Source organism: Bos mutus, chromosome 6 (genome assembly GCF_027580195.1).
Source record: "Bos mutus isolate GX-2022 chromosome 6, NWIPB_WYAK_1.1, whole genome shotgun sequence".
Taxonomy (NCBI): Eukaryota; Metazoa; Chordata; class Mammalia; order Artiodactyla; family Bovidae; genus Bos; species Bos mutus.
The window spans coordinates 69,122,525-69,149,304 of NC_091622.1; the positions used below are offsets into that span (position 1 = coordinate 69,122,525).

General features: G+C 42.3%; 1 protein-coding gene and 1 long non-coding RNA gene across 6 annotated transcripts in view; one reads left to right on the forward strand and one right to left on the reverse strand.

Annotated features, from left to right (window-relative positions):
• Nucleotides 1–26,780, reverse strand: part of LNX1 (ligand of numb-protein X 1) — a 187,325-nt gene that overhangs the window by 150,622 nt on the left and 9,923 nt on the right. The gene's annotated exons all lie outside the window — the stretch shown is intronic.
• Nucleotides 419–6,267, forward strand: LOC138988307 (uncharacterized). The gene is made up of 3 exons (XR_011464620.1): nucleotides 419–656; nucleotides 3,409–3,531; nucleotides 4,635–6,267. It is a non-coding gene; the product is annotated as an uncharacterized lncRNA (long non-coding RNA).

Below are 26,780 nucleotides of genomic sequence, written 5' to 3' on the forward strand. Positions count from 1 at the left end.
CATTCCTGCAATATTTAAATAATTTGCTCTTAACTACTTTGCCTACCAAATAAATCCTTGTCTTCAGTTTATTTAAAAGCAATTTCCCCTTTCCAAAGAATTCTTATGACCAATTTTCACCGGTATCTAGAAATTTATACCTAGGCTAAGAAAACTTTGACATAGGACTTGAGCCTTGAAAAAAAATTAACTGTGAAGAGGAAAGAAATTATGCCTTAAAAATTTCTTTTTCAGATGACTTGCTGTGTAGTTCATTAGCAAGAGACACAAAAAGTACTTTCTAAAATAATAATGGTCCAGGACCTTGCTCTTTGAGATAACAAGGCTCTGTTTTTGCAGGTGGCCTTCTACTCAAAGAACAAAAACTGGAAGCATCCATTGAATTGCCCTGTTTACATGTGTTGAGTCATGCTGATGGAACAGAGCTAATCAAGTCCTGGGTACAAAGCCCTTTATGTAAAGGAAAAGGACCAGCTTCAGATTCACTAACCCCAGATGCAAATACTTTCATGTGTCTCGACAAAGCCTCGAACCCAGTGAGGAGGACCTTGGAGGCAGATCAGGCCAATCGAAGGATCATGTGAGCCACAAACGAGAGCCACCTACAGAATTTTAGATTTTCTAGTGGCCACATTTTACAAGGTAAAAACAAACAGGTAAGTTAATTTTACCATTATATTTTATTTAACTAAATGTATCCAAAATAGAATCATTTCAATTTTAAAAATGTACTTTCAATTGCAGTGTGCATTTCACACTTATAGCACAGTTCACTTTGGACTAGCCACATTTCAAGCGTTCAAGAGCCACATGTAACCAGTGGCTATCTTGTGGGACAGTGCCCCTCTAGGATGAAAATGTTTTTCTCACCAAGTAGGATTATAGCGTCTTAAATAATTTTTTATATTGAGATATAATTTACACACTGAAATTCATCATTTTAAGCATACAGTCCAATGCTCTTTATTATTATCACAAGACTGTTTGTTACCACTCTTAATCACCACTAATTCCAGAACATTTTCATCATTCCCCAGAGAATTTCCATGCCATTATCAGCCACTCCCCATTCCCCTCTTTTCCCAGCCCCAACAAAGCATTCTGTCTCCACGGACTTGCCTCTTTTGGACATTTTATATAAATGGACTCATTTATACAATATATGTGGCCTTTTGTATCAGACTTCTTTCACTTGGCATAATGTTATCAAAGCTTTATCCATGTTGTAGCATGTATCAGAACTTCACTCCTTTTTAAGGTTGACTGCTCTTCCCTTGTATGGATATATACTACATTTTCTTTAATTACATATTCATCAATAGATGGGACTTTGGGTTCTTTCCACATTTTAGCTACTATGAACAATACTATTATGAACATGTAAAAGTTTTTGTGAGATCATATGTTTTCAGTTCTACCTGCTGCTGCTAAGTCACTTCAGTCGTGTCCGACTCTGTGCGACCCCATAGACGGCAGCCCACCAGGCTCCCCCATCCCTGGGATTCTCCAGGCAAGAACACTGGAATGGGTTGCCATTTCCTTCTCCAATGCATGAAAGAGAAAAGTGAAAGTGAAGTCGTTCAGTCGTGTCCGACTCTTAGTGACCCCGTGGACTGCAGCCTACCAGGCTCTTCCATCCATGGGATTTTCCAGGCAAGAGTACTGGAGTGGGGTGCCATCACCTTCTCCATCAATTCTACCTAGAAATGAAATTTCTGGGCCAAATCATTACACTGTGTTAAACAATTTAAGGAACAGCCAAACTGTTTTCCAAAGTGTTTGAACCATTTTACATTCCCACCAGCAGTGTATGAAGGTTCCAATTTCATCAATGTGTGTTATTATCCACTTTCTTATTATAGGGCTTCCCTGGTAGCTCAGATGGTAAAGAATCCACCTGTAGTGCAGGAGACCCAGTTTGATCCCAGTGTCAGAAGATCCCCTGGAGAAGGGAATGGCTACCCACTCCAGTATTCTTGCCTGGAGAATTCCATGGACAGAGGAGCCTGGTGGGCTACAGTCCATGTGTTGCAAAGAGTCGGACATGACTGAGAGACTAATATTTTCACTTTTTTTTTTATTATAGCCATCATGATGAGTGTGAAGTATAAATCTTTTTAACAAATGTGGGGTTAGCTAATGTTTTACAGATTAAAAATTTGAAAACTGTGCTTACAAAAATGCAACAGGAGCTATTGTATTTCTACAGATTTCAAAGAAGAGGGGTAAAACTCACATTTGCCAAGTTTACTTGTAACGTGAAAGTATTAGTCACTAAGTCATATCCGACTCTTTGTGACCCATGGACTGTAACCCACCAGGCTCCTCTGTCCATGGGGATTCTCCAGGCAAGAATATTGGAGTGGGTTGCCATTCCCTCCTCCAGGGGATCTTCCCGACCCAGGGACTGAACCTGGGTCTCCTGCATTACAGTCAGATTCTTTACCTTCTGAGCCATCAGGGAAGCACATTTTAGCTTTGCTAAGAAGCTGTTTTATTCTCTCTGAGCCATCAGCAAGTGAGGTGAGTTCTTTTAGCAATGACAATTATTATCTGTGATTCCTGAGTGTTTTCTATATATTATATACATATATATTAGCTCAATGAATCCTCACATTGGTCCTAGGGGGTAGGTGCTAGAATTACCATCTTCATTTTATGGATGAGTACTCTGAAGCTTGAAGATGTTAACTAATTGCTCAAGATTCCACGGCTTAGGGGCCATGCTTTTAAGGCAGTAATTTGCTTTATCTCATTTGTTAGTACAACTTGTAGGAAGTAATTCATGATCTCCTCTGGACCAGTGGTTCTCAAAATGTGGTCCCCAGACCAACTGCGTCTGCATCACATGTGAGTATGTGAGAAGTACAAACTCTTGGGCTCTAGTCCAGAATTACTGCAGCACAAACTCTGAGGGTGGGATCCAGCAATTTCTGACTTAACAAGCCTTCTATCATTTTGATGCATGTGAATATTTGAAAATCACTGATCCAGAGCAAGAATGTCATAGGATCACAGTTTATAAATAAACCCCTATGAGTCAGATACAGTGGCAGGAGTTTGATGATTTCTATCTGAGCCTTCAATACTGAAAAAGACATCACTGTCCTTCCAGGGTTTAGAATCAAGTGAATTTGATAGAAGGGTAGCTCAGTGTTACCTTATAGTACAGCTGGTTCTAAATTAAGGTATGCACATGATGCTCCTCCCAGGGAAGAGTGAGAAAGCTTCCTGGGGGAAATACCTTATTGGGCTTCCAATAAACTTAGAAAGCCATCAGTTTGAGGTTATTCAAATATTTTGGTTACTCCTGTTACTTTCAGGAGAGAATCCAAATTCTATAGCATGACTTTTAAAACACTTTACTAACCAGCTCCTACTTCTGTTCCCACCTCATCTCTCCTATAGCCTCTGCTACTCAAAGGGGGCAAAGAGCATACTGACATCGCCTGGGAACTCCTTAGCAATGCAGAGTTTCAGAGCTCACTCCTGACTACAGAATCAGAATCTGCATTTGAGCAAGAACCTCAGGTGATTTGCATGTATAATAAAGTTTCAAAAGTACAGCTCTAGCTAGTGGGAAGGACCAAGCCATTCTCCTGCTGCTGCTGAGTCGCTTCAGTCGTGTCTGACTGCACAATCCTATAGATGGCAGCCCACCAGGCTCCCCAGTCCCTGGGATTCTCCAGGGAAGAAAACTGGAGTGGGTTGCCGTTTCCTTCTCCAATGCGTGAAAGTGAAAAGTGAAAGGGAAGTCGTTCAGTCGTGTTTGACTCTTAGCCACCCCATGGACTGCAGCCTACTAGGCTCCTCCGTCCATGAGATTTTCCAGGCAAGAGTACTGGAGTGGGTCACCATTGCCTTCTCCGAAGCCATTCTCCTAAACTGTCCAATTATATCCCTTGTAACGCCCTCTGTCCGGAATATCCTTCCGTCCTTTGGCTCTTCTGACCCACAGAGAAATTGGACATCATTCTATGACAGCACCAGACTGCAGTTGTTTATTTATCTGTTTGTCTTTAGTACTAGTCTGAGAGTTTTTCAAGATCAGGGAGCTCATTTTATTTTTCTCTGTAATTTGCAGAGATTCAGGCCATACTGGCCTCATTGGACATAATGGGTGCAGACAGAAAGTTAGAACAACAGGGGACTGGGTAGTGGCCAGGGGTTAATCCAATTCCTACTTTTGAAAAGATCACATTATGAGTTCTCTTTCTACTTTGATTTCCCAGATCCCACCTCAAAAGACAGAGGCCATGACATGACAGGATATGAGCACAGGGTTAAGAGCTGGGCTCTGAATACGATGTTGATCTGGGGTGAATCACTGTGGTCCTTTCCTTTCCTCTTCTCTGGCTCTGTCCCTTCATTAATGAGTGAGGGAGTTGGGCTCAGAAACCCCCTCAGTCTGCCCCGACCCCACCATAGATCACTTTAAACATTTAAGTTCTAATATTTCTGAGATATTAATGCCATCTAATGCAAGCAACTTTGGGAAATGCAGGTTTTATTTAAACAGGCCTCTGGAGGGTAATCAGTTTTCAAAATCTCTTTCATAGGCGAGTTATACTAAGTTATATGCTTTCGCTATTTCCTCAGACGTTTTCTTAAATCACGGCTTATTGTATTTTTAGTTTTTCATGAAAAGGAATCTATTGAATGGAACTTGCTTCAGAAAGACCTAGGCGTACTGCAAGCCAGGAAGAGTGGATTTTGATCAAGAAAGTTGGCATTTGCAATAGACCCAACTTTGTTCTGAGTGACTAAGTTCCTTAGAAAACCGACTGACGCCTCAACGAGTGTGTCGATTGGAAAATACTGACAATTTTCAGAACACTGGCCTTGCATGTTAATGGCCCGGCGTTGCGGGAGGGAACAGTGAGGTACTGTTGCCGCACACTGGGCCGTTCTCACCCACGGAGACCGCCAACCTGGCTGGCCTGGGCAGACTGGGGCTCCCCTTGTCTCTCCACTGCTCCCCCACCCAAGGGCTGGCAAGGGACCATTATCTCTCATCCTGACATCTGAAGAGAGAGATCTGAATGCCAGGAAGGAAGTTTTCCAAGTCGGTATAAAAACAAAATCCTCTTATTACAACAGGATACAGTAAAGAAAACACAGAAGGATGCTCATGAGAAGGAAAAGGTTTAAAAGTGTAAATGAAAAATTTCTGAGAAAACCATATACCTCTAGCACAGCACAGTTTCTTGCATTTGCTGGGGAAAAAACAGCATTGCTGGAGAAATGAGTGACCGAGTGGAGCTGTCACATATGTTGCCAGAAAGATCCCTCACCCTTGTCTACGTTATAGGGTTTTAAAAATCTAATTTAACTTGAAATCAGCAGCATTTTCTTTTACAATTTCATTTCTCTTAGAAGTAAACCATTATTCTTTGGGAGGGGAGTTTTCATGAATTTTGCCTAGAAGTGAATATGGTTGTACAATGAAGATGGAAAGAGCTTGTCCTTTCATTAGCCAGAGATTAAGGGACATGGTGTATGGTGGTATTCAGTCTTAAAAAGCTTTAATAACTTATCCAAACTTGGGGCTGAAAGAGATTTCAAAATGGTGTGCTGACGTCACCACTCAGGATCCACCATTCTAGACAGAGCACCCAATGCTGCATACATCATATGGCAAGATGTCCAGGTCAGCCACTGTGAATGCTTGACTTAAACAAGGGCTAGCTTCATCTCCATTACACCAGAGGGTGGAAGGGGCAGAGGTCTGACTCCATAGAACATGAATAAAATATCATTTCAACCCACTGAATTCTCAACTGAAGTAACACGGGTGTGTTTCATTTCTGCTAGAGCTATAGAGAATGTATAATTATCCAGACATGTATGTGTAGTCCTCCTTAGAGTCCTCACATAAACAGTCTGATGAGGTAGGTCTACTTTGTTCCCATTTTATAGACAAGCAAACTGAAGCCCTGTGGTGTTATAACGTTCCCATGGTTGCTCAGCTAATGAGTAGCCAAGCCAGAATCTAAACCCAGTTCTATTTCCACCTGGAGTACAAGTTATACATTTTGAACCTCTTTCATAATAGTTTAAATGACAGTCTTGCATTGAAAGGTCTATCTGTAGATAGTTACTCATCAAAGGAATATAGGTTTTCCTGATTTCCCAGTTACTTCAGTAACCTATGCTCTTAACTCTGCCCTCTCCTCTTCCGTCTAAGAACTGGGCTCTCCTGTTCTCCTTCCTTCAGAACCTTCAGGCTCATCTTCCTACTCGCTGTCTCCTCTCAACACATTCATATTCCAGTTACCTTTATGCTGAATAATTCTTGACTCTTTTGTACCTTTTAATAATTATCCTAGTTCTGTCCTTTGCTCAACAAGTAGGCTCTTTTGCTTCGACTTCATGGCCCTCACAACACGCCCCCTCCACCCCCCGCCCCCCCGCACCGCCAACTCTGCCGAAGCTGCGTCCTCTCGGCCACTCATGATCTTCAACCACCAAACCTGGAGGCTTTCCCTGGCTCTCCTTCACCTTGACCTTTCTGCAGCCTCTAGCCCTGCAGACCATCCACTGCTTGGAATCCTGTCTGTGCACATTAGACACACAAAAATTTATTAAATGATTGGTTAAAAATATATTCAAAGATTTTAAAAATTCTTAAATACAATGTGCATATGGTTAAAGATCAGAAAAAAATTTTTATACATAAACATCCATATATATTTTTAAATAATTCATAAGAAAATGATTCTAGTTAAGGAAACTGCCCAACATTTCAGTAACAGCCCTCTTTTATAGAGTAAGGAATAAATTCAATTTTAAAAAACAGATTTATATGTTTTTGATTAGTACTTTTAAAATTATAGGTATGTAATATATAAAAATTTAACTAAAAATGGATTATTAGCATGGTGACTATAGTTAACAATACTGTACAGTATATTTGATAATTCTTAATGGAGTACATTATGAAAGTTCTTATTACAAGAAAAATATTTTTGTAACTATGTGTGGTGATAGATATTAACTAAACCTAATGGTAGTCATTTTGTAATATGTGTAAATCATTATGTGATACATATAAAATGAATACAATGTTATATGTCAATGACATTTCAAATTTTAAAAAGGATCATTGGTTTAAATGCAAGAGTGAAAATTAAAACTCTTAGAAGAAAATATAAAAGTCAATCTTTATGATTTGAAGATTGAATTAAGTAATGGTTTCTTAGAAATAAGAAAAAAACATAGAAAGCATAAGAAAAAACAACAAAAGAAGAAATAAATTGGCCTTCATCAAAATTAAACATATTTGTGCTCCAAAGGACACCATCAAGAAAACAAAAAAAGAACCCATGGAACATAAGAAGATATTTGCAAATCATATATAAGATAAAGAACTTGTCTTCAGAATATATTAATATAAAGAACTCTCCAGGCCTGCCTCAATTTCTGTGCTTGAGCAATAAAATAGAAACAATTTTAAAAGAACCTTTACAACTCAACAACAAAAAGACAAGCAGGCCAGTTGAAAACTGGGCAAATGACTTAAATAGATATTTCTCTTAAATGACTTAAATAGACACTTGTATTGACCATACAAATGGTCAATAAGTACATGGAAAGATGTTCAACATTACAAATTAGGGAAACACAAATCAAAATCATGAGATACCACTTCACACCCACTAGGGTTATCTGAAATAAAAAAGACAGGACAAATATTGGCCTACAAGGAGATATCACTTCCTTTCCATCAGATTGGTTATTATTTAAACAAAAGAAAGAAAAGAAAGAATGAAAATAACAAGTCAGGCCAGGATGTGAAGAAATCCATTCATTATTGTTCATTATTGATGAGAATGTGAAATTGTGCAGCTACTGTGGGAAACAGTATGGTAGTTCCTCAAAAAAAATTAAACATTGAACTACCATATGATTCAGAAATTCCACTTTTGGATACATATCCAAAAGAATTTAAATCAGGGACTCAAACAGATATTTCTACACCCATGTTTAGAGAAGCATTATTCAGAATAGCAAAAGAGTCGAAGCAATTCAAGTTCCATCAATGGATGAATGGATAAAGAAAATGTGGTATGTACATACAATGAAATATTAATCAACCTTAAAATGGAAAGAAATTCTGACTCATTCTATGACATAGATAAACCTTGAAGACACACCGCTACATGGAACAGGCCAGTCACAAAGGCCAAATACTGTATGATTTTACTCATATAAGGCACCCAGAGTACTCAAATTCATAGACACAGAATGTAAAGTGGTGGTTGCAAGGGGCTTGGAACGGAAAGTTATAGTTTAATGGGTACAAATTTTCAGGTTGAGTAGATGAGAAAGTTCTGGAGATGGATGGTGGTGATTGTTATACAAGAAGTGAATGTATTTAATGCCACAGTACACCTTAAACTTGGCAAAAACAAAGCAAAACCAATAAAGCAAATTAAAAAAAAAAAAACATTGATAAGGATATAGAGAAATTGGAAGCCTCATACACTGCTGAGATAGTAAAATAGTACAGCCACTTTTGAGTTCTGTAGTTCCTCAAAATGTTAAACAGAGATAACATATTATCCAGCAATTCCACTCCTATATAATATATATCCCTAAGAACATTTAAAATATATATCCATATAAAATATGTACACAAATGTTCATAGCAGCATTCTTCATAATAGCCATAAAATGGAAACAGCTCAAACTTCCATGAACTGATGAATGGGTACAGAAAATAGGATATATCCATATGTGCACTCAGATACTCAGTCGTGCTCGACTCTTTGCCACCCCGTGGACTATAGCCCGCCAGGCTTCTCTGCCCGTGGGATTCTTCTGGCAGGAATACTGGCATGGGCTGCCATTTCCTCCTTCAGGGTATCTTCCTGACCCAGGGATCAAACCTGCGTCTCTTCTGTCTCCTGCATTGGCAGGTGGATTCTTTACCACTAGCACCGCCTGAGAAGCCCTGCTACGCATATAATAGAATATTATTCACTAATAAAAAGGAATGAAGTGCTGATACATGCTACAACACAGATGAATCTTGAAAACATTACACTAAGTGACAGAAGCTTGACTCAAAAGGACAGATATCATATGATTCACTTAAAAGAAACGTCCAGAATAAGCAGGTCCATAGAGATAGAAAATAGATCACAAGTTTTTAGGGACTGAGCAGAGCAGGGAATGGAGAGGCTCTGTGACTGGGTCTAGATTTCATTTTGGGGTGATGAAGATGTTCTGAAATTTGATAGTGTTGATGCTAGTCAAAAAGCATTTCTTTACACTCTTTTCACCATAGACACAGCAAGGAAGGGAAATAAGCTCTTCTCTAGCCTTTTTGTGACCAAAAAAAAAAAAAAAAAAAAAAAGCTCCAGGGTTTCTCAGGGGCTTCAGAAAAGAGCTTTATAATCATAAAACAGAAAGAGTATTAATTTTACCTTTGAAACCTAATAAAAAGCATGACATAGGCCCACCTTTGCCAAGAGTCTGAAATGGAAGTGGAGATGGGAATATGGCAAGAGATCTGGAGGACTGGGCCTTCATTCCTCACACATTATTGACAAACCACAGCATGGAATGAGTGCCGAGGACCCCAGGCCAGCTTGCACAGGAGCAGCACTCGGGGGCGCCAACTGCTCCAACATGTCTCCCTCTTGTCCCCTCGACCTCATGTGTCCCCGGGTACTTAATGGGGCTGCGTCACAGGACAGTTCAAGCTGTCGCCCAGCCTCTGTCTCCTAGGCCAGTTATGTCTTCAGGGAGAAGGAAAACTTAGCTAGTGTAATGACACTCTCCTAGATGGCGTGAAGAGACTTGGTTTAGAGTTATGGATTACCTATGGGCTGCCCCATCCTCTCAACTCTCTAATCACAGTCCTTGAAGGTACAATGTGGTCCTCAGAATGTATTCATCACCCTTCTCAGTTCTCATTAACATTTACAAGGAAAGCTGAATCAAGGGGTGTTAAACTGATTCTAACAGAGTTGAGCAATCTTGTTGAAAGCTTAATTTGCTGCTAAATAACTTGGGTTGACACACATCTCTTCCATGAGAATTCCTACCTATGGCAAGTTTTTATGTTGAAAGGAATTCACTTGCAAACAACTTATTCCAAAAAATGCGATTTTTTTTTTTTAACTTGGAATTGATGTTCCTTTGACTCCAATAGGGACTTCCCTGGTAAAAAGCATCTGCCTACAATGCGGGAGACCTGGGTTTGATCCCTGGGTTGGGAAGATCCCCTGAAGAAGGAAATGGCAGCCCACTCCAGTATTATTGCCTGGAAAATCCCATGGAGAGAGGAGCCTGGCAGGCTGCAGTCCATGGGGTCGCAAAGGGTTGGACACGACTGAGCAACGTCACTTTCACTTCACTGACTCCAATAAAATGAAATAATCCCAGACTAGATTCTCTCAACCTAAAGAAAATTTAAATATTAAAGAAATCAAATAATTGTTGAGTGTATGGAAGCAAAGTAATTGGTGGCTCTTTTTTAAATGTGGTAAAGGGTCAAGCAGGCTTGAGTTAGCACACCTCTGGAAGACAGATACCATAGTCTGCTCAGATGTAACCTGGATGCTGCTCTGAGCAATATGGATGGACTTGGAGGGCATTAGGCTAAGTGAAATAATTCAGAGAAACACAAACACCGTATGATATCACTTATTTGTGGAATCTAAAAGCTACAACCAAAACGAGTGACTATGACAAAAAAGAAGCAGACTCGCAGATACAGAGAACCAACTAGTGGTTGCCAGTGGGACTGGGGAGGGCAGTAGAGGGGTAGAGTAGTTGGAGATACAACTACTGCATGTCTAATAGGCTCAAGGATATATTGTACAACACAGGGAATATAGCCAATATCTTACAATTTACAAATGGAAAGTAACCTTTCAAATTGTATACTTTTTTTTTAATTTAAGAAATTTTAAAAACTTTTAAATTAAAATTTATTTTTTAAAAAATGTAATACTCTGAGCCGACCTAGAGCCTGTTAAAGCCTCCACTGCCATTGCTGGCCCTCTGAAGTATCCAGACATGGTTTTTAAGGAGCCTGCACCTTCCTTTGGAGAAGGCAATGGCACCCCACTCCAGTACTCTTGCCTGGAAAATCCCATGGACGGAGGAGCCTGGTAGGCTGCAGTCCATGGGGTCGCAAAGAGTTGGACATGACTGAGCAATTTCACTTTCACTTTTCACTTTCATGCATTGGAGAAGGAAATGGCAACCCACTCCAGTGTTCTTGCCTGGAGAATCCCAGGGACGGGGGAGCCTGTTGGGCTGCCCTCTATGGGGTCGCACAGAGTCGGACACGACTGAAGCGACTTAGCAGCACCTTCCTTATTAGCCTCCTTCTTTGTATTTCCCATTGGAGGATTCCAGGTGGGGGCCCAGTGGGAGTGTTCAGCTCTGGATCAAGTGGACCTGGGATTTACCTAATTCCAACTTCACAAGTCTCTGAAGGAAACTGCATTAGGAAGCAACTAAAAGAGAAGACGTGGGTGTTGGTTCACAGCACTCCAACCTGAAGGCATTTTTCTTTAACGCCTTTTCTCATTTTCAAGTGGGAGTGAAAATTAAATTCACTGGGAACAGAATCATCTCCAGGATTTTCATTAGGAAACTGTGGAGGCAGCCATTTGGTTGTGAGGATGGGGCAAGTAAAGACTTCTTGAAGCTGAATGCACGTGACAAGTGCACAGGTCTTGAATGCTTGTGGGCTGATGAGGGGGCTACTTGAGATGGGCAGGGCAGGGAAGCCCCCACCCCCCCCCCCTCCCCGTGTCTCCAGCCATTCCTCAGTGCATCCACAAACACAAGACTGGAAGCTGCCCCTAGATGAGCCAGGGGCGGGGCGGACAGAATGATGGCTACAAAGTTCTTGCCACTAAGAAACAGACCAGTATCACACCATCCAGCAAAGGGGCAGGGTTTCAGTGCTAAGAACTCTCTCTAGCTCCTTCTGACCTGTGTTGACCCATCCTTTCAAATGTGGCCAAGGCAATGTCTGGTGGCTCAGGCGGTAAAGAATCTGCCAGCAATGCAAAAGAGTTGGGTTCGAATCCTGGGTCAGGAAGATCCCCTGGAGAAGGTAATGGCTACCTATTCCAGTATTCTTGCCTGGAAAATCCCATGGACAGAGGAGCCTGGCGGACTACAGTCCATGGGGATCACAAAGAGTTGGATGTGACTGAGCGACTAACAATTTTTTTCAAGGCAGTGCCAAAGTGCGGCTTCACTCTTGGACCTGGAAAGGCGTGTGCCTTCCAAATGGCCCATCTGTACACAGGCTGCAGCCCAGTTCAAGGGTGCTCTGAACCAAAGGCAAAGCCGTTTGCAATAGAACTGAACCAGAGGTCAGGGACAGGCTCAGACCTGGGAGGTGGAAAAAAGACACCCACTCCTGAAATCTGCTCAGTCTTTGGGGGTGATCAGGGTGGTGGTGGTAAGTCTGTGCCTCTTTCCAGCAGACCTCAGTGGGACAACATTGAGACCAACACCCCTGGCTTGGCGGGATCCTTTTGTTTTACATGACACAGACACTATGGTCTGATTTTTTTAAAATGAATGATACAATGTTGCACAAGGGGGGGAAAAAAAAGAACCTCTCCATGTATCCACAATAGACCATAAACAACTGTTTTTCTCCTTAGCACAAAACATTATCCTAGTGAAAAGCCAAAATCTACACAATGTACTGATTCTGATTTTTTCTATTATGTTTCATTGGTTGGTGGCAGGGGGCAGGTACCTTCAATCATCTTTGGAAGTATGAGCATTTTCCACAAAAATTATTTCTTGGTTAAAAAAAATAAAGAAATGTAATATCACTGTGTGAGTTTTCTCTTGACCTGAGCTATGTAGTGTTTCAGGAATTCTTGCTTAGTGTTTAACAGAGGCTTATAAATTAATAGCGATGCAAGTCATTAAAATATCTTGTCACTCAGAACATGATGCTTACACCACCAATCTTTTTTATTTGTAGATTCCATACTTGTGGATTCTCCTAGTTACTAAAATGTATTTGTAATCCAGATTCAGTGCCTGTGACACTTTCACAGTCATCTGTAGAAGTGCTCAGACACAGTTGCCTTCTTTTATCAGCTTTCATACTATAAATATGTTTTTTTCGTGATCTGTTTAATGCTACATTTTTTTTTGTTTTTTACATTTCTGTGCAGTTTTGTGCATTTTTGCCAGTTCATGCAAAGCCAGTCCAGGAAAGGCAACGAGGGGAATTAGGTGAGAACTTTGCAATAAGTCTCCACTGGATAGAAGTATATAGTCTTATGGATTGGGTCAATATGGAGAAGTGTGTGTGTGTGTGTGTGTGTGTGAAAGAGACGGGGAGATAAAGAGAGATGGGTGGGGAAGGAGGGCCGAGGGCTGTGTGAGGGAGGGAGACCCTTGGAAAGATTTTCAGTATCCAGTGGCTGGTTTTCATGGGTGAAGGATCGAGAGTTTGGTGGGATAATACAGGAGCCTGAGCCGTCTTGATCAGGTAAATTGATTCTGGGCCTGATCTCAGGCACAAAGATCTATCACTTGGGGGGATTCTCCTGTGGACTTCCGGTAGAAAACTACTACCAGAAAGTTCTCCAGCAAGACCTGAAGACACATAAAGATTTCTGAAAAATCTGGTTTTACTGTGTGTGTGTATGTGTGTGTGTGTGTGCGTGCGCGCGCGCACGCGCATGTGCGCACACATTTGTGGCTCAGTTGTGTCTGACTCTTTGTGACCCCATGGACTGGAGCCTGCCAGACTCCTCTGTCCATGGAATTTTCCAGGCAAGAATACTGGAGTGGGTTGCCATTTCCTTCTCCAGGTTTTACTTTGCATTTGATAGGAAATGTAATCAAACGGGCTATTGGCTGTTGAATTAAGTGTCTCTCCTTTCACCTCTGTTGCAATTGTCCTCAGAGTCCTCTTTTCGTTAGCACTCTGATCCCAACACAGTTCCAAACCTCCTATCCTGACATGCTTCCCTGTGGCACAATTCAAAAATCCCCCAACTTTCCACCTTGGCTGCACATTTGAAGCATCTGGGGAGCTTTAAAAAACCCTGATGTCAGACCCCCACTTAAGATCAATCAAATCAGAATTTCTGGGGGATGGGACCTAAGCATGGGTAATTTTTTCAATGCCCTGGTGATTCTAATATACTAGCCCCAGGTGACTGAAGTATGTCTGATATAGTGAATCTCAATCTTGGCTGCATTAGAATCACTCTGGTACTTAAATCTCAGGTGAATCAATTCAAAACCCCCTTGAAGGTAGAGAAAGCCTGGGCATTGGTGTGTATTTTTTAAAGTCCTTGAGAATCCTTGGTTTAGTGAGATGCCATAGTAATCATATGTTTGAAATAAAATCTGCTAGAGAAAAGCAAGATAGAGAGTGGAGAAAGAGTTGGTAATAAATATGAATGTGGTAAAATATTTGAAAGTAATACACATATGAATGTAGTGAAAGTGAGACCAGCCATTGGTTACCTTCAAAGATCCTGGTCCTCTGATTCTTCTAATCCATTGAACTGTCACTTGGGAGGGGAGGCAGGTGGGTCATTGAGGGGAGCAGGGGATTTGAGGGGGGAACAGACCTAGGGCTGCATTATCACAGGAACTGCTGCTGCTGCTAAGTCGCTTCAGTCGTGTCCGACTCTGTACAACTCCATGGACTGCAGCCCACCAGGCTCCCCCGTCCCTGGGACTCTCCAGGCAAGAACACTGGAGGGGGTTGCCATTTCCTTCTCCAATACATGAAAGTGAAAAGTGAAAGTGAATTTGCTCAGTCATGTCTGACTTAGCGACCCCATGGACTGCAGCCTACCAGGTCCCTCCATCCATGGGGTTTTCCAGGCAAGAGTACTGGAGTGGGCTTCCATTGCCTTCTCCAATCACAGGAACTACCCCAGTGTAAATCTTGTTACCCACAGTTTGGCTGTTCAGTGGTCAGGCCTTTGGAACTGACATCAACACTTTGCATGGGTCTTTAGTGACCACTAGTGTGGTGGTTTCTTCTTTTCAGGGCCCCCTTCTCCTAAATAGATGCTCCCCTGAGATGTTACACCCCCCAGTGTTCCCCAATCTGGCCAGGTGGGACGGTCCACAGACAGTGACTGAGTAGCTGGGGTGCCTCTTGCCTCAAGGTGGGATGAATTCTGAAGGGTGATCCATGTGCTCTGTCTGATCAGGCTAAAGCTAGACTCACTGTGGCTCTATCCTTGCTTACAGGTTCCCTGCCCCATCCTGCTTCCCTCATTCCCCTTCTCCTGAGAGCCCTTCCTCAAGACATCCTTTGTATAAAAATCCTTGACTCAGGCTCCACTTCTGTAGATAATTTGTAGGACAAGTAATGATTAGATAGTATGTGGGTGATGGGGAGGGTGGGGCCGAAAGAATATGAACCTCAGAGTCAGATATGTCTGGATTCACCCCCAATGTCAGCACTTCTTAGTTGCATGAATCCATCAAATTACCTAGAAGCTATGATACTCTATTTCCTTATCAATAAAATGTGGGATGGCCATGCATCCCTTGCCAGGATGTTGTGATGATATTAAAGGCAGCAAAAGGATGGATGTGAAATTCCATGGCACATAGTAGGGATCCAGTAATGTTAATTTCCCTTGCCTCCTAGAACCTTCCTGCCACCTCTCTCCAAACTTGGTTCTCCACTGATGTCTTTGGTGCCCCTGCGCTATGATTTTCTTAGTCCCTCCATTCTCTTTCTTCTCTTCTATATTATCCTTTTACTATCTCCTTTCCCCAGGGTTCCTCACCTCACTTTTTTATAGTGCTTTTCACTTCTTCCAGCCATGACAGACTAACAAAGATACACAGTAATATCCAGAAACACAGATCCTTGTTCTGTGGGCCACGGCCGGCGAAGCAGCAGTGAAGTTATCAGTTTTTGCCAGTTCAGCAGAATTAGGTTCAGTTCAGTTCTGTAAACAAGACTCAGGGGGTTGATTTGTGGCTCTTTCTGAGATAGTGTTTAGCCAGGAAAGGATATGTTATTTTCCTTGTGAGATGAAAATAAGGCCATTAAAAACCAATTACACTAGCACTGGACATAAAGAACCCTCATCAACATCAGACTTCAACTTCTGGGCCAAACAGTGGAGCAGAAGGGAGCTGATCACCACAGTCAGGACCTGAGACAAGACTTTACTGGCTCAGCCACAAACTAGCTGCGGGACTGGGGAGATTACATAACCTCCTTGGAGTCTAGTTTCTCCATCACCAGGAAGGCTCTATAGCAGAATATGTGCCAGCTACTTCACTAGGGACCTCCTAGAATTCATAAAATGTTTTGGGAGGGAAACACTGGAACCCTGTGCAGAAACCAACTGAGAACAATGTATATTGTTACAAATATTCTTGTTAATAATGTTACGAAACCATTGCAATTCAACTCTGTGGGACATGAAGTATATCATGTTTGTCACGATCACATGCTCCGCTGAAGAGGGAGGGAAATCTGCAAGTCACACATTAGCTTTGGTTCAATTGGTATTAACCCAATACCAGCTGCTCAAGTGGATTTTTATAATAATTATTACCATAAGTTTAATGGAACAGCTGGAGCTAATTAATATTTTGTATCTGCCCAGCTCCTTTCTTTCTCCTCCTTCTGGCAGTGGCATTCCTTTTCCTCTGGAGAGTTCTGTCTCCAATCCCCAGTCCTAATGGGGCTGTGATCGTGGTGGCTTGTTGCCCGGCTGACTCACCCTATCCCCTACAGGAAGGATGGGCATGCGACTCAGCCTCCATTGACAGCAGTCCTCTTCTCCCTGGTCACAGGCATTGGTCTAAGGGGTGGCCGGCTCATCAAGTGAATCAGAATCCTTCTCCAGTATCTTGGAATAAGAGTTAGAAGGGTAGTATCCCCCATCTTTTTGAACACAAGCTGTTAGGATGAAGCCCACCATCCATTTTTCCTGTCACAGGGGTGGGGGTGGAGAGAATGCTACCAATACACTCAGAAACCAAAGCGTTACAAATACAGAGGCCAGATGTGGAGAGAGAAGAAAATGCTGACACTGCTTGAGCCAGAACTCCTCTCTGGACTGCCTGGTTACGTGAGCTAATGAAATCTCTCTTTTTCTTTAGTCAGAATTGAGGTTATAGGTAGGCTGTAGTCCATGGGGTCGTGAAGAGTCGGACACTACTGAGTGACTTCACTTTCACTTTTCACTTTCATACATTGGAGAAGGAAATGGCAACCCACTCCAGTGTTCTTGCCTGGAGAATCCCAGGGACGGGGGAGCCTGGTGGGCTGCCGTCTGTGGGGTCGCACAGAGTCAGACATGACTGAAGCAACTTAGCAGCAACAGCAGCACATAACTTACTACTACTACTACTACTACTAAGTCGCTTCAGTCGTGTCTGACTCTGTGCAACCCCATAGGCGGCAGCCCACCAGGCTCCCCCATCCCTGGGATTCTCCAGGCAAGAACACTGGAGTGGGTTGCCATTTCCTTCTCCAATGCATGAAAGTGAAAAGTGAAAGGGAAGTCACTCAGTTGTGTCTGACTCCTAGCGACCCCATGGACTGCAGCGCACCAGGCTCCTTCGTCCATGGGATTTTCCAGGCAAGAGTACTGGAGTGGGGTGCCATTGCCTTCTCCGACATAACTTACTACAATGTTTTATGTATACCTGTGATGGATTCATTTTGATATTTGGCAAAACTAATACAATTATGTAAAGTTTAAAAGAAAAAAGAAAAAAAATCTAATTTTAAATTATAATCTTCCATTCAGATCCTTCAAGTATCTTATATTAAAGAATATATGTAATTAGATTAGAATGAGTCCATTTAGTGTTCAGTTCAGTTCAGTTCAGTCGCTCAGTCGTGTCCAACTCTTTGCGACCCCATGAATTGCAGCACGCCAGGCCTCCCTGTCCATCACCAACTTCCAGAGTTCACTCAAACTCAAGTCCATCAGTTACAGTTGACTCTTGAGTAATACGGGTTTGAACAGTGTAAGTCCACTAAAATGCAATTTTTTTCAATAGTAAATACAGTGCTACCCAATTGAACATTGATTGAATCTGTGGATGTGAATTGTGTATACAGAGGAAACATGAATGCTAAGGGCTGACTATCAGTGATAGGCAGATTTTCAACTTTGGTTACCGTTGGTGCCCTAATCCCCACATTATTCACAGGTCAATTGTATTTCAAGGCTCAGAGAGTAAAGAATCCACCTGGAGAAGAATGTACCTGAAGAAGAGGGTTTGATCCCAGGTCAGGAAAACCCCCTGGAGAAGGAAATGGCTACGCATTTCAGTATTCTTACCTGGAGAATTGCATGGACAGAAGAGCCTGGTGGGCTACAGTCCATGGGGTTGCAAAGAGTCGGACATGACTGAGCAACTAACACACATATAAAGAGAAGTAGAATCACTATCTTGGTGTGAGTTATATGTGATTTAACATAACAAATGTCTCAGGAAGTGGGGCATGATTTGATCAATATTCTTTTCAACACAAAACTCAGCCATCTTATAATGGGCTGTTTTAGGGCATCATGAACTTGGCAAGCTCGCAACACAGAGAAGGCTTTCCTCATCCTTTCTCATCAGTGCTCTTCTAGGTGGGCACAGATTTTAGGTCTCTTAGTCAAAGGTGTACTCTCGGTTCAGAACTTTGAAGAACCACCAAGAGGTGGGAAAGGACAAAACTGTAGTCTTGAATCTTAGGTTTTCTGGGTTTTACTCTGTACTTAACTATCAGCGGCATTGTGTCCATATAATTCAAGTTTACATTTTTCACATCTGTTTTGCATGCACATGCACGTATATGAAAGTACTTCTTGTCCTAACTGCAGTGGGGAAGATATTGAAGGCTGTAAATATTTACTGAGTGTACATAAAACAGCAGTGTGGGCTGATACGGCCAGAGAAGGGAAATTCGAGCACTGGGCCCCACTTCTGGCTCGACTGCTAATTCCTGTGTGACCTTGAGCAGGTCAATTAAAATCTGTGTTCTCGTACTGCATTTAAACAAAGGAGATACTAATCTCTATTGGCCAGCTCTCCGAAAGTAATAACCTCTGAGGACAATATCTGCTTTTCAGAATGTAAACCGAAGGGGACTCTCATTGAGACTGCTCTTCTATTAACTTTTCTTTTTTTTTTTTAAGGGAGGAAAAGTGGTGGGATGAAAGGGATATATCCTTTCAGTCTTAGAGAAAAATGAAATTTTGTGGTCTCAAAAAAAGTAGCAAGCACCTGCTTCTGCATATCACTGTGAAAATAACCATGTGAATAAAGTGGTCAGGTTTGCAATTCCCTTTAGAGAAGGTGGTAGGACAAGCAGATGGCAGGGCTATTGTCACATCTTTGGGACACTGGTTGGCCCTTCTTGCCCCTTAGAATAGAAGAGCTGAGCTCTGAGACAGGACCTGGATGTTAGGGTGATTCTGTTCTGAAACTCTTGTGACCTTAATACAAATCATCTTACCTTCAAGTGCCAGGTTTTGATCATAGAGACGTGGAAACAGTAACGCTCATGTTTAAGTGTGTTGAAACAGCACAAGCACCTAACAAAATGGCACTCAGAAGGAGCCCGATGAATCCTGGTTTTCTAGCCCTCCCATTTATTTACTTACTTAGATAGGAAGTCGGCAATAGGACCGCAGACCGCTGTATTTTGCTCTCAGGGAGCAAACCCTCAGCAGACATTCAGTCCTACACATGCAATCAACAGATCCCACCCTTAATTTGTATTTAGACCTGAGAGAAATGTCTTGGATTTATACTGTTCCTTTACATCAAGGAAGAAACAAACATGTATAAGGAAACATGGCCAAGATCTGTAGTTTAAGACATCTGTTTGGAGTGAAGGTGTTACAAGCTTTCTCTTGTACACAGGATCCAGGTAACCTTCCTTCCTCCCCCTCCCCATCCCATCTCCCCCAACCTCTGCAAAAAAGGGCAATTGAGGTGATAATCTGGATGAACTACATGAAAGAATCTTGGGGTATATTAATAATTTAGGACTGAATTATTACCTCAATTGTTTCACATCCCTTTTTCCACTGAAACAACAGAACATATGCAAAAGCAGTTTTATGAGAGGAAATCCAATTTCTACTGGCAACGAATCTCATAATGCAAATAATAGAATCCCAATAATCAGGTCCCGTACAACCCCACAGTTGCAACATCATAGACATGGAGGAAGGACTGCTCTGGCCCCCAGAAACTTGTGTTTTGCTTTTCCCAAAGCAGTAGTTCTCACATGCTTTTTGGAATCTATTTCCAATGACAAAAACATATCATGATCCACTAAACTAATTTGTTTGTAACAACCATTGCATGAAAAATATAGTCATAGGGGATCACGGGTGCAGCTTTTATGAAATTTCCTGAGTAACTTCAAAAGTAAAAAAGATTCGTCTATTCCAGGAGCAAGAAAATACCCCCAGTCATGATAACAATGCCCTCATTTGCAAGTGCTCTGCACTGTTCATATCCTTTTACACTCTGTTTACTTTTTCACACCAACCCTGTAAAGCTGCAGCATCTCCCAGTCCTCAACATATCATGAGGTGGGTATCATTATTCTTATATTTCATTGCTTTTAAGAGGCCAAAGGCTGGAATATTCACCTTTATTTTATGTACCACCCAAAAAGAAAACAGAATGCTGCCAGTTAAACCATGACACACTATCAGTTGTAAAACAAAACAAAAAGACCACGTAGTTTCAGATATGTTAAGATGTGAAAGAATGCTGCTGCTGCTGCTGCTGAGTCACTTCAGTCGTGTCTGACTCTGTACGACCCATAGATGGCAGCCCACCAGGCTTCCCTGTCCCTGGGATTCTCCAGGCAAGAACACTGGAGTGGGTGAGTGTCTTTGAATTGATGAACTCTGGACTTCCGCTTTTACAGAGCAGGAAATGTACGGCTTGCTCAAGGTCAGGCTGCCAATGGAGACTGAAGCACCACTCAAAGGCAGACCTCTGACCTCAAACAAATGTTTAAAGTTTTAAAGAGAAGACTAAAAAGGTCGAGAATGGTTTAAACATTCTTTTGTTTATATTTCTAATTGCTGATACTCCTTCAGAGATTTAGATAGTAGAAAACAAGCAAGATTGTCAGGAAGGGGAGGAAGCACTCGCTGAAAGGGGGTGGTGGCCTTGGTGGCTAAGCACCCAAAGAGCTCAGAAGGAAGTGACTCCCCTGCAGAGATGTCTTCCCACCTCTGGAGTGCTTCCTTAGCTGTGGTACAAGCTGGCTTGACTATAGAGGAAGCACCGAGCTCCATTTAAGTTTCTTGACCTTTCTAGCCTTCTCTTTAAAAGTCAATAAAAGAAAATAGGGAGGAAGAAGAAGAGGAGTGGAGAAAATGAGTCTATGGTCTTAATATTTTTCTGCTGAGGCTAGAGGGTTGGTAAGCATATCAAGCACACACTTATTTGCTAACCATAAGGAAGGCTTATTTCTCTTAAACCTTGATGGGAAATTGATGATAAAGAGCCACCAGTTACAAAGGGACCACACTGCATCCGTAATCCTGAAAGAAATATCAGCTTAGGGTGAACCGTTGTTGCCAGTAGAAACAACCAAGGAGACTGTGCCGTTATAGAAATACTACGCCTCGCTGGTTTGCAAAAGAAATCTCCCCAACCTGGGGGAGGAAGTGGAGCGCCTTGGAAGGCGGTTTGTTTCCTTGTGGCCAGTGACTGATTTTCCACTAAGGGCGCATTGGTTAATTCTCCCAAGAGTATTAAAAATGAAGGGAGGGTTTCAGGTTCGACTCACATGAACTGCTTTTATTTGGACAGTCTTTGTTTTCTCCAGTCTGGTCGGCAGTCCTTCCGGGCCCTTCTTCAATCCCTGGCGGGGGCTGAGACCCAGTCCTTGTTTGGGATGAAAAGGTATTGGAAGGCCGGCTGCTCTAATTGGAGTTTGCACCTGCAGACCCCAGCCTTGAAGGCGGCTGGGCTCTGGTGCCGCTCTGTGTGTGCGTGTGTGTGTGTGCATTTGATTTCCTCAATGAACACTGGGACACCGCACGGTTCTATTGGCCTGAATCATCTGGAGGTGATCCAAGCTGCTCAGCCACTTTCTCTGCTGTAGTGGAGAGGGACCCTCTTTTCTCTCCTAAGAAGGAGGGATTTTTAGCCCTGCAAGTATTAATAAATCTAATATATTTTGATCTAATCTCTTCTGGCCCCAAGAGAACTTACCCAGATAAGAGGCGCCCTTCAGGTAGTATGAGAGGATGTCACAGCCTGGCTTTCACCTACCCAGAAGCTGCTGCATTTTTTATGGGTTTCTCACACTTGACTAGTGACATAATCCAGGCAGCATTCAAGAGTGATGGCTACAGCTCTGTGCTTAGCCCAGGGAGAGGGAGATGGAGAAACTGCCCAGGTGGATTTAATTAATGTCTGTGCCTCTGTTCCCCTCACAACACCCTAGTGCCCGATCTCCATCCTGATGCACATACTGAATGTGTACAGTATGATCAATTTTGGCATCCAGATAAGTCATGAAATCACCAGTGTGGACTGAAAACAATGCATAACCTAAAAGTTAAGGGTTATGTTTTATTCGTGGACAAAACTGAAGATATAAGCATGGAAGACAGCCTCTCAGATAGCTCTGAGGGACTGCTCCACAAAGGTAAGGGAGGAGTCAGGATGTACAGAAGTTCTGCAACAAAAACCAGGTAATCAAACATCAAAAGATTACTATTAAAGAAAACTTGACATCTCAAGTTAATGAATTTAGTGCCTTTTTATGTATGGGAAGATGCAAGAGTCTGGGCTCACTAAAATCATTCCTTTGATATGCATCTTAATTAGTAATATCTAGGGCCAGGATGCTGATTTCCTCCATCCTGAATTCTGGGGTGGGGGTGGGGGGTTGCTGCAGTGGCTGCTTCCCTGATGGTTGCAACATCCTTTGTTTATTGATACAACAGGTGACTCTCTTCATCCACACCACAATCCAGATAATGAACCTGTCCATCACCCCCTAAAGTTCCCTTATGCCCCTTTATAATCCCTCCTCTCACTCTTTCCTCCACTCTGCATCCCCAACCATCAATCTGCTTTCTATAACTATGGATTATTTGCATTTTCTAGAGCCCCACATAAATGGAATCAGTATGATCTTTTTTGTCTGACTTTTTCTACTCAGCATAATACTTTTTGAGATTCATTCATATTGTATGTATTAATGGTTTGTTTCTTTTTACTGTTGAGTAGTAGTCCATTGTATGGATGTATCATAGTCTGTCCATTCATTCACTGTTGATGGGCATTTGGGTTGTTCCTAGTTTGAAGTGATTACGAATAAAGCTGCTGTGAATATATGTATGCAAGTCTTTGTGTGGATATAAGCCTTCATTTCTTGGTAAATTCTGAGCAGTGCAATAGCTGGATCGTACGGCAGGTGTATGTGCAACTTTCTAAGAAACTGGCAAACTCTTGTCCAAAGTAGTTGTACCATTTTTTTCTCCCACTAGTAGGCGCTGTTCCTGTATTTGGTCCTGTACTTTCCAGCGTTTGGTATGGTCATTCTTTTTTAGATTTAGCTATTCTAATATGTATGTAATGGTGTCTCAGTCTGGTTTTAATTTGCTTCTCCCTAATGACCAATCATGTTGTGCATCTTTTCCATGTGTTTACTTATTATCTGTAAATCATCTTTTGGCAAAGTGACTGTGTAAATCTTTTAACCATTTCTTAAATTGGCTTGTCTATTTTCTCATGATTGAGTTTCTAGAGGTCATTATACATTCTCCCAGAGATATTTTTATTTAAAGAGTTATCATGGAATGTAAGACACTGCATAGACGATTTTGATAGAACTAATCAGAGCTCTCATTGGAAAAAACCCTGATACTGTGTGATATTGAAGGCAAAAGGAGATGAGGACAGCAGAGGATGAGATAATTAGATATCATCACTGACTCAATGGACACGAAATTTCAGCAAACCTGGAGATAGTGATGGACAGAGGGGCCTGGCGTGCTACAGTCCATGGGGTTGCAAAGAGTTGGACATGACTTAGCGAATACACAACAGCAACAAACCAGAGCATGTGGGGAATGATTTGGGGGCCTATGGCCTTCAAGCCCCTGGAGATCACTCTCGCTATGTGCCTGGCTCAGTCTTATCATGATGCAAGCAGGCCATGCCTGACAGGCCTGGGTCATGCCCACTTTTTGAGGATCTTAAGATATTTAAAATAAAAGAAATTCCAAAATAGACATATGAAAAGGGTGATGCATTTTAAATGTATATGTTGAACAAATGAGTGCTTTTGACCACATGCAAAAATTCAGCATGTATGTAACATTGGAGAGGATGTCAACATTTTAAATTTGAGGTCCAATGTGGGGCCTGAGACAAAGGAGTCTGGTGTCTCACTGGCTACCTTGTGATGAGCCATGAAACACCAGTGCCAGCTTGGATACTTCTCACATACCTGGTGTACCCTAAAGTCACATCTGGCATGGTCATTCCATAGCCATTTATACTTGGGGTCAAATGAATGCTACAGAGATGGCTATGGAAGAAAGGACCATTTCCCAGATCAATGCAAATTTCCTACCAGAATGGTGACACTGGGAAGGTCAATCATGGCCATCAGGGCCTTTTGGAGGGACCCTGTGCTCTACTCACCTGCAAGACTATGGAGCCTGAGGTTTGGCCTTCCTTTGGGTGATTGGCATGTGTATTAGTCGCTCAGTCATGTCCGACTCTTTGCAACCCATGAACTGTAGCCCACAAGGCTTCTCTGTCCATGGAATTCTCCAGGCAAGAATACTGGAGTGGATTGCCATTCCCTTCTCCAGAGGATCTTCCCGACTCAAGGATCGACCCTGGTCTCATGCATTACAGGCAGATTCTTTACCATTTGAGCTACAGGGAAGTCCTTTGGGTGATTGGAGTCTTGACCTTTTCCACTTAGCTTGAGGTCAGGATTGCGGGGTGACTAGGAGAGGGGCAGCTTTGTGTGAAGAAATCCCAGAGGCCTCCCAGCAACACCCACAGAAGCGCCTGTCCTCTGGGGAATTTTGCCATCACCTCTGAGAAACTTTCAATTCCTCTCACTTCTCATAGTATCCAGTGCAGGGTTCTCCACGAGGGCACATTTGGCAAAGTCTGGAAACCTTGTTGATTGTCAAAACTTGGGAGATGTTACTGACATCTAGTGAGCAGAAACCAGGATGCTGCAAAATATTCTACAAGACAGCGCCCCACATCCAAGAATTATCCAGCCCTAAATGCCAGTGTTGGTGAGGTTGGGAAATTGTTATTTGTATGACTCAATCAACTGTCAACAAGAATGGACAGAGAATATGACTGCAGATTCTAAAAAACTGGTTCTGTGTCCATTAAGCAGACGAGCTCCACAGTACAGACATGGAGAGTTGATCACAGAGCTTGAGGGGTCGTGAGCAGTGAGCTGCCCAAAACCTCTGACCCTCTCACCACCTTCCCCTGCCTTGCCTTCTCCCTCCTGTTAAGAACTGCCGTGTAACAGACTTGGCTTCAAACCCAGTCCTGCTGCTCAGTGACTTTGGGCAAGTGATGTAACCTTTTTAAGCCTCAGTTTTCCACCTGAAACATGGAAATTACCTTAGTACATTTCAGAATCATGAGAATTAAACCAGATAAGCCAGGCCACGTGAAGAGTCGGACAGGATCTGACACGTGAAAAGAACTCAGAAGTGACTATCATTATTTTGTGAATCAAGCACCTGCTGAACTTAAAGCACCTTTTCTAGGTGTTTCCTAGCCCCCCAGTGCCAGCTGGTGACAATTTTTTATTAGTCTCCAAAGCATTTACTCTAAAAAGTCTTAATAATATTAATCCTCTCTGTTTAGAAACAAAGCTCAGTGGGTACATTGGATGTACTGTTTAGAACTTGACTTTAGTGATAAAAAGAAATGAATGAAAAATGATTTAAATTGAAACAATGTAGTCTGTATTGAGGTATTTATGCATGTATATAGATTTAAGCCTATATATTTTTTCAATGTCCATGGAAAGAAATTTACACAGTCAAGTTTGTCAGAAACACAGCACTAGCCTGGACTCTTATAGCAAATCCTTGGGAACTCTTGGGCTGTCCCATTGCAGGATGAGGCAGGATTCCATGTCAGGTGACTTGGATCAGATCTCAGGTGGGGTCGGTTACTTTGGCACCAGCAGGGCCTCTTTGCCAGATGGCCAAGCAGAGACTATGAGGCTCGAGCCAGACTGAGCTCAGGGTGTTTCTGGAAGGTCATTGTTGCAAACCCAGAGAACCAGTTCTGTGAGGTTGGCTCAAAGGGGACATTTAGTCAGAGTAACAGAGAGGTATGGTAATGGAGTGGAGGAAGTCTGGGTAGGGATTACAACCAGCACAGTCCAAAGGCTCTTCTCAGCTTTCAGAAGAGTGAGGGAGAAGTAAAGCTTGGCCCTGGACTTCAGACAATACCTCGTTCTTGCCAAGTGTAGGAGAGTGAGTCCGCAAAATTGCCAGTGAGCCAAGAGATAATCCTGGTGATAAGGACTCAGCTAGGCAACCCCCAGGCAAAAAATTAAGGGTAGAAAATTTGCTTAACTCTATTTCTGCCGGTGTGTTTTCTTGTGGGGCAGGAGATATATTTGAAAACATGGGTATGCACTGTACTTGGGGGATATACAATGTAGGAATCCTTTGGGCTCTGTTAGCAAGGGAGCCCTTAAGAAGCTTTGGACACTGAAGCCATGAAAGAGCTCCTAGGAGCACTCTAGAAGACAGACTAGATTTCCCAGTATTAG